Source organism: Wyeomyia smithii, chromosome 1 (genome assembly GCF_029784165.1).
Source record: "Wyeomyia smithii strain HCP4-BCI-WySm-NY-G18 chromosome 1, ASM2978416v1, whole genome shotgun sequence".
Lineage (NCBI taxonomy): Eukaryota > Metazoa > Arthropoda > Insecta > Diptera > Culicidae > Wyeomyia > Wyeomyia smithii.
The window spans coordinates 181,377,415-181,391,722 of NC_073694.1; positions in this window are offsets into that span (position 1 = coordinate 181,377,415).

The following is a 14,308-nucleotide window of genomic DNA, read 5'->3' on the forward strand; positions in this document are numbered from 1 at the left end:
GCTCAATTCGTCGACCAGCAGGAGCAGCAACATTAGCGCCTTCAGCACCCACAGTAACGGCAACTTCAACGGCATCAGCGTTCCGAGCAACACCGAACAAACTGTCAACATCTCCATTGTTAGTAGCGAACCTATACATTAGAGAAATGACAGGACACTCACCGTTAAGGCAACTGTCAACATCAAAACGGATAACGGCAATGCAAAATGATACAACTCGCCCGTTTTGATGTTGACAGTTGCCTTAACGGTGAGTGTCTTGTCATTTCTCTAATGTATAGGTTCGCTAATTGGAACAAATTGTTATAGATTTCCAGCCCTCTCTCTCCAATCAGCCACAAAAAGGTAGCTATTTTATTCCTTTCTGCTTCTCCGTTTTTATTCGTAGCAATCATGTGGATGAGAAATTGTTGTTTCCATTTTGGTCAATCTTTCGCCAAGTTCGAGCAGTCCAGTGGTTGTGGCAAACGCTGTTCCATTTCGATTCACTCAAATCAACCAACACAATCTTATAAAATTGTCTCTCGTTCGTTTGTTTCTCTTCGGTGCTCTTATACGTGTTCGAATAAGTCTAACGGTCCACTTATTCACCCATCATCCGATGTCAGTATTTGTAATAGCATACATAAAGGTTAGGTAACGCGTCTAGAAATTTCGACTTCACTTTTTATGATGAATGCGTTCCATATTTTTCGTGATTAACCCACACATGTATTCAACAGAATCATTGCGTTCTTAAATTTTAATATCTTCAACTTCTGACACCATGTTACAAGTATCGGATATCCAGCATAAAAACACCGTAGGCTTACAGTTTATAAGCAGTTTATTAGCGAACGATCCTCTTCTATCTCCGGACTATTAACGACTAACTAGACTAGATTGTACCGTAACGTTTCCTTCTACCTTTCTCAGTGATGCCAGTATCTCAGAAATCTAACCTTCTTACAGAAATAACCATCGTATTATAATGAATCGTATTATAATGAATCTTGGATTATCACCACTGTTTAAATCAATTGAATTACAGCTGCAATTCCAATTGACAAATGTCAAAACCATAAAGCGAAACAAAAAGAGTGACGATGGTGAACGGCGCAATCGCAATTATTTGAGCGTAAGTTTTGTTGAATCTTTTAAATTAAAATAACAATCAAACGACTCTTTCACAGATCCTGGAATCGATACAGTGACAGATAGCATCTCTAGGATCACCTTGTTTTTAATTAAAAATCAAAAACAAAAAGAAGTCTCTAAATTTATATAATTTATATAATTATCCGATTGACCGATAATCCGTATCTCAAACATAAGCATATCAACAAAGATAAACATAACAACAGAAAATAAAATGATGTGCTGTTGATTTCATCGTTCTTTGCATTAATATATGTCGAAAGATTTTCATTCAAGTCTGAAATGTTAGGCAAGTAGTGCGAAATTAACAGCAAATCACTTTACTTCGACGTGACTTTTATTTACAGTGTATTGAGACCAAAACTGCATCGTCCGAAAGTTACCAGTAGTTGTCAAACTCAGATGCGTGACGTCACCGTGTGATCTAATCTGTTGCTGCATGGGAAGGATTGTTATTATCATACTTTCTATTCTATACAGCGAATTAAATAATTTATTTAATTTTTAACTGAAGAGCAGTTCCACAAAAAAGTGCTAGTTTTAGTTTTTTTTTCTAATTGTCATTTTTGATTTGGCTGAAACTTTGCATAGACATTTCTATAGGATAAAGTCGTTTCATGCTATTGATTTAATTTTTGAAACACGACTCATTTTTTAGAAGCTAGTTAGAAATGCTATGTTGGAAAGGTTTTGAAGATTACAATTATTTTTAGAGCCAAAATGGTTTGTTTGATTGGTGTGTCATCTTTTGCAAAGTTGTAGATAATGATTTTGTATTTCGAAAAAAAAATTACATTCACAAAAAATTTTTTTTAAGCTTGACGAAAAATAAAAATTATTAAAAAAGCTCACGTTTAAAAAATCTAGTTTTATATCATGAAAACTACTCAATATTACCTAAACATTGAGGACTGTTCGATCATGGAGAAATCAAGGAAAGGCAACAATAATTTTTTGAAAAAAAAAATATTGTTGAATTCTTTTCCACAGGGTTTTTTTTGCAAGGATAAAATTATTTTCTATAACTTCGCTAAAGACACATTCAAACCAATATGGCATCTTTTGCCCATGAAACGCCTTTTTCAGCCAAATCAAATGACAATTTAAACCAAATATCAATACTGGGACATTTTTTGTGGAACTGCTCTGGTCTGAAAGCGATAAATGTTAGTAATAATTCTCTTTATTCACTGTTTTCCAAAAAACGGAAGTAAAAATATTGTATTAACAAATTGTAATAAAGTCTATTTTGGCCTCTGTTAATCATTTCGATTACGAAAATACCCTTTTGTGGCTATTTGATCATTTGTGGCTGTTCTCCGGAACCCAAAAATCAACGCTGGATTACAAAATGACGATCGGAGTTAGTTTTCTACCTCTGAACATTATCGCAATTCCGGAAATACCTATATTAGGAGGTATTCGGCCATTTTTGACAGTTTTCTGGAAACCGGAAGCCACTATCTTGAACATAAAAATGGCATCATGAGTTTAGTTGCGGTTTTTGAGCAGCGTTCTGGTTTCGGAAAGATCTTTGTAGAGTGGCCATTTTAGGCTCAGACTCAAAATAGTGTCTGGGATCGTGTTCCAGCCTCTGGATAGTGTACCCTATTTCGACGGAGGATAAAGTGTTTCAGTGCTTTGAGAAGTACACGGCCATCGTGGAAGCGCAATTCGAAAAGCAGGTTTCCCGTGTTCGCTGTTATAACGGTAGTGAATTCCGGGGTCCGTCCATGAAGTTTTGCCGCAAGAAAGGAATTCAGGTGGAATACACAGCGCCCTACTACTTAACGAACCGAAGCTCGGCCAGTGCTCTGGAGCAGGGCAAAGCACCGTGTGAATTATGATGGAGTAGAACCAAGCCGGATATCTCCAACTTGCGCATATTTGGGTGCACTGCACAATGTCACATTCCGAAGAAGTACATGAAGAAACTCGACAGCAAGTCACGGAAGGGTGTTTTCCTCGGCTACGCTGAAAATGGGTACCGTATCTTTGATCCAAGAGATAGGAAGGCGAAAATCGTCCGTTATGTGGTCTTCAATGAGAACATCGGTGGCAAGATTGATAGAAAAGCCGTTGATAAAGCTGGGCTGTAATTGGAGTGTTTTCCGTGGTTTTCCGATACTTCGCAGCAAGTGAATCATTGACCAGTGCTACTGATGATGTCGGAGTATTGGAAGAAGAGCAAGCATCGGTGGAAGAAGAGGAAGCATTGGTGGAAACAGAAGTACCGTCTGTGACAGCAGTGAACGGTGTACAGCAGGAAACGGCGGGCCGGGGTCTTCGTAATCGTCTCCTCCCCATTTGGCAAAAGGATTACGACATGGACTTTGCAGGATTTGTCATGAGTGCTATCGGATTTATGAAGGATTTTCCGGACACTATAAAAGAAATGTGGAAGAGTGATGACTGGCCAAATGGCAAGCGGCCGTGCGGTTTGCTGAAGCGACTCGGGATGGACGACTGTAAATCAGTGTCCACGCCAATTGAATGTCATCTGCGGAGAGGGTCAGCGCGCTGACAAGCCTTACCGCGAACTAGTGAGTTGCTCGATGTACATCACCCTCTTTAGTAGACCAGACTTGTCCGCATCCGTGAACCTGATAAACCGGTATCAAAGCTGTCCAACGGAGAAGCACTTGATTTACCCGAAGAGGATTCTTACGTACGTGAAAGGAACGCTAAATCTGGTATTGTAGTTTCGTGAATATGATCGAGAGACTGCCCTGAGGCGCTCATCGACGCTGATTGGACAAACGATCGACGATCTGTGACAGGGTATCTGTTCAAGATTTTTGGGAGCACGAGCACTTGGCTTACACGTGAACAGCCGATCGTATCGCTCTCTTCAATCGAATCGCTGCTGCTTCTTTGTCAATCTGAGGGTAGTTCACCTCGGAGGAGGTCAAAGCCTTCGAAGGGTAAGCTACTGGCTTACCTTTTTGCAGCAACACGGCACTAAGAGCTTTCGAGCTAGCGTCTACTGACAGTGTAACTGGCTTTCGAACGTCTTAGATGATAAGAGAACTCATCATTAGCTTCTTTATTTCCAGGAAGGCGCGTTCTTGCTCAACTTCCCAGCACCAGGCCATGTTTTTGGCTAGCAGTTGACGAAGTGGGAAAGTGATATCAGACAGATTTGGGATAAACTTTCCAAGGTACGTGATCATCCCCAGAGCTCTTTGAAGCTGGACATGATTCGTTGGTGTCCAGAGGTTCGCGATTGCTTCCAACTTTTCTGGATCTGCTTTCAGTCTATCCTCCGATACTAAGTGACCCAGAAACTTTACAGACGATTTGTTGAATTTACACTTTTCTTTATTTAGCTTCAAACCAGCCGCATGAATCCGACGTATCACTTGTCTAGTCCGTTCTTCCGATTTCACTGAGTCCTCGGCATGGACAAGAACATCATCCAAGGAACATTCGACTTCTTGCAGTCCTTCTAGTGTGTCTTGCATTATTTTCTGAAAGACTTCTGGCGCTGATGCCAATCCGAATGGGAGACGATTACAGGTATATCTACCCCATGGAGTGCCGAAAGTGAGGTATCTTGCTGGTCTTTCGGTTACTCTTATCTGCCAGAATCCACGCTTACAATCCAATATAGTGAACCGGGTTGAACCAACTAGTCTGGCCGATATCTCCTCTACTGTCGTTAACGGGTGATGACGTCTCATTAGGTTGCGGTTCACCTGTGAAGGATCGATACAGATTCTAAGCTTTTAGTCACGCTTTACTAATACCATCGCATTTACTGCTGGAGTGGGTTCGTGGATCCTCGCGATCACTCCCAATCGTTACATTGAGTCCAATTCTTTCTTCACTGCGTCCCTAAGGCTATATGGTACATGCCTTGCTGGACGTGCAGGTTGGAAAGTCAATTAGATCAATATCATATACATATTTTTTTACACATCCAAGGCCGCCGTAAATGTCACTGTCTTTAATCTCCACAGTGTTCACTCTTACTATGAGTTGTTGGGTAATGCAAGCTTCTCTTCCCAATACAGGTACGACTCTATCCTCGACTAATTTGAATACTAATCGGCTGGATTTATCTTTGATTGAACAAAATGGATCGACTTCACCGAGTACTGGCAGCTTGTGATTAGAGAACGTCACTAGACTCTTTGTGGAGGACGGTTTTAGTGGCAGTCCCTTGTCCAATTTGACTGAATATTTCTTCTCAAACCAATATTTGTTGTGATTTAACATTTCGATTGCACCGATGAAAAGCTCATCTTCTGAAGTACTGCAGTTTTCTACATGTTCTTCTTTATGAATCACGTTGACGGAATTTTTAGACCTGCTATGCACTTTCTTTGCTTGACACTGAGACGCGAAGTGCCCTTTTCGTGCACACGAATAACACTCCTTCCCGTACGCTAGACAGGAGAACTTTTTACGCTTCATTCCGCATTTTTCGCAATTCACTGTTTCTACTTTCGCTTGCTGCGATTCATTTCTGTTTCTGTCATTTGTATTCACTCATTTTTCACTTCTTCTACTTTTTATCACTACTACTTTGGAAGTAGAATACTTCTCTCAGGAAGTTCGGCTACATAGGGATGTGAAATGAAAATCTAAAACCGAAAAAAGTGAAAAATATGTCCAATTTCAAATGCTAATAAATCGGTTAGTATTCGATGGATTTCCTTAGTTCTTGTAGCAATAGATTGGAAAATCTTCTAAGATTCTTCCCAAAAGAAGATATTTGTAATTTTATTATTCACACTATTGTACTATTGAAAATAGTCAAGCCTTGTCAAAACGAAAAATTCGACCTCTGATTGGTCGTTATATGATTGCTTCCCAAGCACGGTCGACAGAATCATATACCTTGCAATTGGAAACATGCTATTTGGCCTATATAAGAGCCTGTTTTAGCCGAAGCCGGTCATAATAGTTCTATACAGCGACAACAGCTGTCGTCCTTCCTTAGCAGCAGCACTAGCCCTGTGGTTGGTCACCACGTCTCAGGAGCAGCGCGGTTCTTCTCAGCGTGTGTCGCCAGACTGCCATTATTCCCCCGTGTTGGGGCAGCATGAAGATTGCCATCAGGAAATCCAATTTTGAAAATCAAAATGCCTTTTCCAAGGCAAATAAACAAGTCATTGAAAGTCAATAATTTTTGACAACGCAAGCAAGCATTCTGTGTTGGATCCTAACAATTTTAGTCTGTCGCGCCCGTCTAATTCACTGAATGTGAAATAGCTTCCACAGTGCATGTTGTCCGTGTATCTCAATTCCCCCACTGTTAGGGCAGCTCAAAGGTTGCAATCAGCAACCGATTTTGAACCGCGAAATGACTTTTTCAAGCCAAATAAACAAATAATTGAAGGTTAATAATTTTCTGGCATCAACACAAACAGACATTCTTTGCGGGATGCAATCAAATTCTGTTGTAGTTGTCTAATTTTTACTTTATTGAGTTAACCCCCCACTGTTGGGGCAGCGCAAAGGCTGTGATCATCATAACCGATTTTGAATAACAAACTGCCCTGTTAGAACGCATTCACAAAAGCAGTTAGTTCGACTATGCAGAGCTAATATGAAGTCGATTCAAGCAATCAGCATTACCAGAATTTCGTCGTCTCTCAGCTGCCAAGTTGCAACATGATGCAACACGCAACAGCGAGCAAACGTAATCACTTGATGTTACAAGCCGCAATACGGTTAGAGATAAATCGTTGCGTGTGTGAGAGTACCATCGGTGTTTATTCGCTGGATACAAAAATCAAATGCGAATTGTGGAATAATTCGTCTGAAGAACATTAGAGAATGGAAAAACTGAACTGAAAGGCGTGGCCTATTTCGTAGCACCCTTCGACTATAAAAAAGTGTTTCTGAGAAATCTAGCTACATTCATTAGTCGGAAGGTGAGCTGGATGGACCGTCCACAACGTTGACAGCAGTAGCAGCAGATATCAGCACTCAGCAGTAACAGAGGATAGCAGCGGGTTGCGCCTGTGGCTGCCTTCAAATTAAACAAATCACTTGCCCTGCGGTTGGTTACCAGGTTTCAGGCCTCTGCCGGGCTGAACGCTCAATAATAATAAAATTGCATTATATCCGATATGTAATTCAACAATTGTTCTTTTGAGGACAAACAAAACACTTAGTTTGAAGTGTTAATAGCTTTGGGTAGAGAGCAATATGGTAACAGCCTCAGCGGTAGGTGCAGCCGGTACTTCCCTGAGGCCGATGTTATAAGGAGTAAATGGAAGCGGTACGGCGAAACAGTTCGGGTGTGCTTAGACGCGCGTCATTTTTCGTTGTTGATATTATTCCCCACATGAAACGACGCGCTTTCGTACGATAGCGGCTAATACCGGTAGATGCATTTGCCAACACTTCTCCAGTAAAGCCGTGTCTAATTTTCAATGTGAAAACACCTTTCTATTGTGTTGGCCGTGCGCATTAGGCCTCTGCCAGGCTGGCGGTTGAAGAAATAATAAAACATGACAAAATTTAACTTTAGGTTACTTTATTTTAATGATTTTCAACAAAGGTTACATCATTGCATACATCCTGGGCACACATCTCTTTCGCATAAATGGAACCACACGTTACAGTTGGAACACATGTTCCATCCTTCGCCATCATGAGAGGAACTGAAGCAACAACCGCAAACATCGCACAGTGAATCCTTCACTTCATCTCCGATTTTATTTTGATGCTTGTTTTTTGGTGGGTTTTCGGTATTTGTTCTGGTCAATCGTTTATTCATCCGCTTCACCTGCGAAATGTCTCTTTTAGCTTGTGATACTTTCAAAGCCGCAATATGCGAATTCGCTGTTAACTTTGTAGCTTTTTGACGGGTAAAATTTTTGCCGACTTTTCGGTTTTTAACTTTGGGTAGTGGTTGGATTGACGTGGTTGAAATTTTAAATGCACTTCCATCCGTCATTGGATATCCATCATTTTGATACTTTCGCTTATCACGTAAGCGGGTTTTGAGGCCTCAGCTACGACGTTAATAATAAGCTATAATAAGCTCTCCCGTCCTTGATCGTCAAATCCAAAAAAAATCTGGTTCATCGCCATTCGAAGCATAAGGTCCGTAATTGAAAATATCGGTCACGTCTGCCGGAGCAAAATCATCCTCTTGGAAAATAAACCGGTAGAACGGCACAATACCGGATTTTCTAAACCCAATGGTCAAACCAATTTTTGAAATTATCAGTTGTCATCCAGCCGAAAGTATTGCAATTGAATAAGGTGTCCGGAGGAGCTCCTTTTCTTAACCGGTCAGTCAACCGAACGCGCGAGAAAATCAACATCGGTGGCAGGAAACTTCCGGCTGCCGACATACAAACGCATGCCGTTGTCAACACTCCTCGTTCAGCCGATGTGATGCATCCAACTTGCCGTTGCCCCTTCAATGCCAAAATCTCGGATCTCTTTGTTTGAACCTGTATTTTTTCGTAAAAGCGGGTTTAACTTTTTATCTATTTTATTTATTTTCTAAAAATACTCACAGATACCACTGAAGTCTCATCGACTTTGTTAATCCGGCTTGCCGGAAATTTGCCAGAGGAAAGCGCCTCTTCCAGAACATTAAAAAATGATCCACAGCTACTTTATTGAAACCTTGAGCTCGTGCTGCAGAAGTTGCTTCCGGTGTTCTTAAGGAAAGTTCAGGATGCCGCTTCCTGAATCCGTGAAGCCAGTCCAGCCCAGCTAGTTTTGTCGATTTGTTAAACGGATGAGAAATCTGGTTTTGCTCTGCCAGCTGATACGCCAAACTTCGTAGGTCCCGAAGAGTTACCCCGTAGAATCGCTTCTCCATGCTCGAAACATGCTGCACCAATTCTTTCTCCTGCTGGATCGAGAACACCGTTGCGTATCGCCCCAAGCTTTGCTGCGACGAATCTGTTCGACGCTGCCTTAAAAGTCGGCTCAACGTTGAACGTGGAATGCCGTGTGCAATAGGTGCTCGGTTCACTGACATTCGATGTGAAATAACCGCGTCCATAGCAGTGGCCAATGATGACTGTGACCATTTTTTGCGCCCCGACAACCGTTTGTAATTCCGATCCATTGTACTATTAACTGCTGCTAGCACGATGTTTACTTTTTTGACAGCACTTTCTAATTTGTAGGTCATGTTTTCGTGCATAGGTATGGCAATTTTGCCTCTACCAGCAGTGCCCATTCTACCCCATGAGAAACACTTATGAGAAAGAGCTGTTTTTAGATGATGTTTCATTTGAAAACACTGCATTATTTATTGAAACTGTTTGAATATCAATAACGATTACCGAAAATAAACTTTCGAACCCAAAACGACATATACGCATGCAAAAACCTTTATTTTTCACGCTTGTGAGCTATAATATTATACGCGAGAGGTGCATGAATGATACAATTGTTTATTGTGTAAAAGCGAATTTGTTTTCTCCAGTTATTTTGAATAAAATTACATCTTTAGATTAATGTTGATGATTCAAATTTATAACAGTTCCAAAATTACTGCCAGAAACCTAGAAACAACATATGCCCATTCCGCCCCGTATGGCCATCTTGCCCCTTGTTCCCCTACTCCTCAAATTTGGCTATAATCACTGCCACATCATTTTCTTCGTTGGGCCTAAACGCGAATGAGTCGCAAATCCGACACAATCATCACCGATTGCGCTCATCAATGTAGCTGCTTGTACTGCTGGTGGCTTTTCTGACAGCAGCGTGGCTGTCGCGACCCAATCGAACTGTCGAATCCATCCTTTCCGGTTTAGGCGGTTTCAGCCCCGAAACTGATGACGCCGCCATTTCCCTCCAGCAAATTCGCTCTTCCCGATTTTAGGTCGCTGTTTTCAGGAATTCAGCGTCAGATTTTTGTACTTTCTTTACAGCTCAGTATTGTGCATACTGTTAATAGCCGCCTTACTATATTTGTTGGTGTCGAACTTTATTTCCTCTTATTTTGCAAATTTTTCAGAGTTACGAAATTTACGCTTCTGACACCATGTATGATGCAAGAGAACAAAGCCTTTATTGATCAAAGTATATCGTATAAACAGGTCTGGTCAGATCGAAAACATTTCAATGAGGGGTGCACAACTAACTAGGTTATGGTTTACGTCGCATCATCTGGCGACATAAGACGTAATTCAACGTCAATATAATGTATTTTGTCATTTGAAATATGAAATATGTGATATAGGGTAAGGAACGGCTTAAGCAGCGGCGCCTATTTTAATCAGTCGAAATAATCGGGCCTCAATCTCCTGAATTTTGATCAATATTGAAAATTCTAATGATGAGAACGAAAACGCTGATTAACTAGCAGTCTTACGAAGACATAAAATTCCGCTCAACACAGAAATTTTTTTGAAAAAACATCAAACGAAAAAAGTTGCAGCTATTCAGGCGCTATTTGGGTGCTGAAGAAAATCCCCTGCAAAACAGATGAAAACCGCTTAAAAGGACCCCGAACCTTGGTATAGTGTCCCTCGATGGAGAACTTTAATTGATTATTGTTAAAGTTTGCTAAATCGGTTTTACACATAGGTGTTTCACCAGTCTGCAGTTTACAGTTTCTGCGAATCAGAATTCGAGAGTTTACACTTCGAGCGAAGTGAAAATTGGCCGTAACTGACAGAATATAAACGCGCTGGAATGTCAAATATTCGATTGCTGCTTCTTTTTCCACTAGTGTGCGTGAAAAAGTAAGCCAAAGTGAAAAAGATTAACAATTTCGAGCGAAGTGAAATTTTGGCAGGTTTCATTTTTCAAGCATGAGCATGAGCATGAGCATGATTGACCGCCCGCGGTTGCTACTCCGTTATTGCCAGATCAGCTGTAATTACACAAAGAACCAACAGATGATGTTTGGGACCAACATGCATCCTCAATGTGTAAAAACAGGTGACCTAAATCTTTATATTAGGCAATACCAGCGCCGGCCGCATCCGAATGCAGGTCAAAGAAGGAGTTTGTATAGGAATATGTTGACATGATACTCGCTTTATTGGAAGCCGAGAACACCTCTGCACTTCCACGAGAAATCACTGGGATGTTGGATAAAGGGGAAGGTATACAGCAGGGTTCGTTTTGGTAAACGATGCGCTAATGTCGGGTTCTTCAGAACATGTGTCGCGTCTACAAGTTTATTACATCCGCCACTATATTTATAATGTGATTCGAACTTATTTAGTTTGACAATGTAACACCGCAACAATAAAACGTACGCGAGGATACAGGATTTTTGACTAAACCGAGACAACCTCAAATTACCGTATATCTCCTCGTAAGGTTATGCTCTTTATACCTAAAACTATTGCGCGTTGTTGATCCATCTGTAGATAATACGACCTCATGGAAGGTACCGACGCGGGGGTTGAAATGATATTTATCGACTGAACGAAATCTACTTCGATTTCCGATGTAATAATTTAGATGCAACGCGCGAGCCGTCTCCGACTTAACGTTGATGGAGATGAGAAAGATATGATGAAATATCTGGGTTCACTTCGCGAAATCACCACACGCCGGAAGTCCATATATCAGCAAAACTCGCCCGGGCTGAATACGCGTTTACACCGAAGCGTTACGAACAACCGCTTTAATCCCCCCGGCCGACACATACGCACAGGAACTCGGCGTTTACGTCGATTATCTCTTAACAATGTACGCCTAATACGCCTAATAAATATGAAAATTGGCAATGTTCCATGCATCCAAAGCGTCAACAATTTAATAAAAGCAAATATACATATAAGCCTGAATATATTTTTAAATTTATTGACAAAGTGCCGAACTAGTCATAAATATATCAAATTATGTAAAACAACTGGTCAAAAGCTAGAACAATCAAAAAATCAAAGCATATGATTCCTGAGAAACACATACTCCAAACTCCACAAACCACACTAACACTTTGTGGACAAAAATAAAACTTGTTACTGAAACCCTGCGGAAAAAAAATACCGCGCACACAATTTCAACGATGAAATCAAAATCTCTCTGTATCTGTTTTTTCACATAAAGTAAAACTAGAAACAAGCATCAAAATATCACTTTACAATACAGACAAGACAAAACGTATACTTAGCTTTCAGTTGCCAGAGAAAGTTTCTGAAGCCAAAAAAAACTGATTCCAAATTGGGCTCAGGATCGCCGGACACCGTTTCTGAAGTCCAGAATTGTCCTAAATTTAGTTCAGAATAGCTGCAAAACGTTTCTGAAGTCCAAAACGTTACCGAAGGCCAAAAATGCCAAACAATAGCGATCTCAAGCCAAGCTCAGAACCGCCGAATAATGTTTCTGAAGGCCAGGAAGGAAGGAAAAAGCGATTTCAAATTGAATACAGAAAATTAGAAGAGGCCAATAAAGAAAATGATCCCAAAATAAGCTTAAAATCGCCGAAAACGTTTTTAAATACCAGAAAATGCTAATTTCAAAACTAGTCTAGTCTACACTAACACAGCCAGTACTTGAAAGGATCCTGGAAAATGATATCCATCATTTAAAAAAATGATTTTCATACATTTTTCTTGTCAACGGCCAGGCCTACTGTGTAGCGCAATATAATACAATATAATCTAAGATCGGGGACAATCCGTACCAACCGATCCGTATGTAAGAAGTAATATACCTCATTCGTTGGAAGTGATAAAGCTAAGAAAGTACACTCCTTTGTTGACCAATCTCCTGGGATGGAACATAGGTATTTCCTCCTTATGTTCGGGTTTCAAAACCAAGGATATAGCGCCTTTACTCGCTTCAACTGTTACGGTTGGAACTTGAGTACTAACTCTAGTCCTAGCATTTTTGCTTATGGTTATAGCGCCATTACTCGCTCTCTGAAAGGAATATGAATTAATTAAAATCTCTGAAAGGAATATGAAACAAATTTGAGTTCCATTTATACTGAGAAACGGTTTATATCTCCTGTTTCTTTAACAAAATATCAAAAACATGGTAACATTCATGCATCCAAAGCCCAAATATTAGACAAAAGTGCATTAACACTATTTACAACATAAAATTCTTAATTTATCCTCGAAACGCTAAAGTAATCATGATTCGTATTATATTTTTTAACTTGAACATATAACATATTTGTCAAAAACTCTGTCTGGGAGCAGAGTAATTATTCAAAAGCTAGAAAAGTCATAAAAAGGTATGGAGTTCAACATCAAGTTCGGCATTATATTGCACACAGATTCATCAACGCGAATGCACACAATTTCATACGATAAATATAATGTACAGCTGTTTATTCTTCATTCTCTAATGCAAGAAAGCAAGTAAAAAAACAGCAACTATGTGACCAAAAATAAAACGAAATTCGCCCGAACTTTCCATAACATCATAACAACTGACTCTCATCAATGACTCACCCAGGTACCGAAAATAAATTACTGCACTTTTCAAGATGAACTCGCGAAGATATCGTTAATCTAGGAAGGAACCCCAAGGAGTTATTTATTTGACCCTGCTTTGAGTCCTTTCCGAACACTGTGCTACGTCCACCTCCATCGCGTGGATCGTCCACCAAAGTTAGAAAAAACTCACACCAGAATAGAAGAATAAAAAAAAAAAACAACTTAGCTGTTCCAAGCACCGAGGCAGACCGATGTGTCTCCTTTACTTTCGGCCTCCCTAATCTCGTTGCAGCGAGTATCCACCGGAGCTGGTCTTCTGTAATGCACAGCACTCCAATATCAAAACGATGCGTCAACTGCCAGCGATGAACAGCAACAAAAGATCTTGAGCACAGGTTGTTCGACTCCAGGGCAGCAACAACGGGATCAGTTAACCAATTCCTATGCGTGACTCCAGTTCGTATTCGTATGAGTAATTCCAGTTGTATAAATATTTGTTTTTTTCACAAAACAAAATCGAAACTCTGTAAATTGTGACACGAAAACTTTTCGCGTCCGTTCGCTTTCGTAGCTGACTGCGATCTCTTTGGCAGGTTTCATTTTTCAAGCGCATGAAAAACTGAAAATTTTAATAAGATTTTCACTCTGCTTGGAACTCTCAATAGGGCTCAACCCTGGGATGAGATTCATATTTTGATGTAAAATTGAAGCATGACTTTTAAATGAAAATGCTAGTTTCAATTTAAAATAATTAATAAGTGGTCACTGAGGTGTTAACACATCAATGAATAAATATTACCAACGAAATTCCTTCAATTTATCGGTTGTGTCCT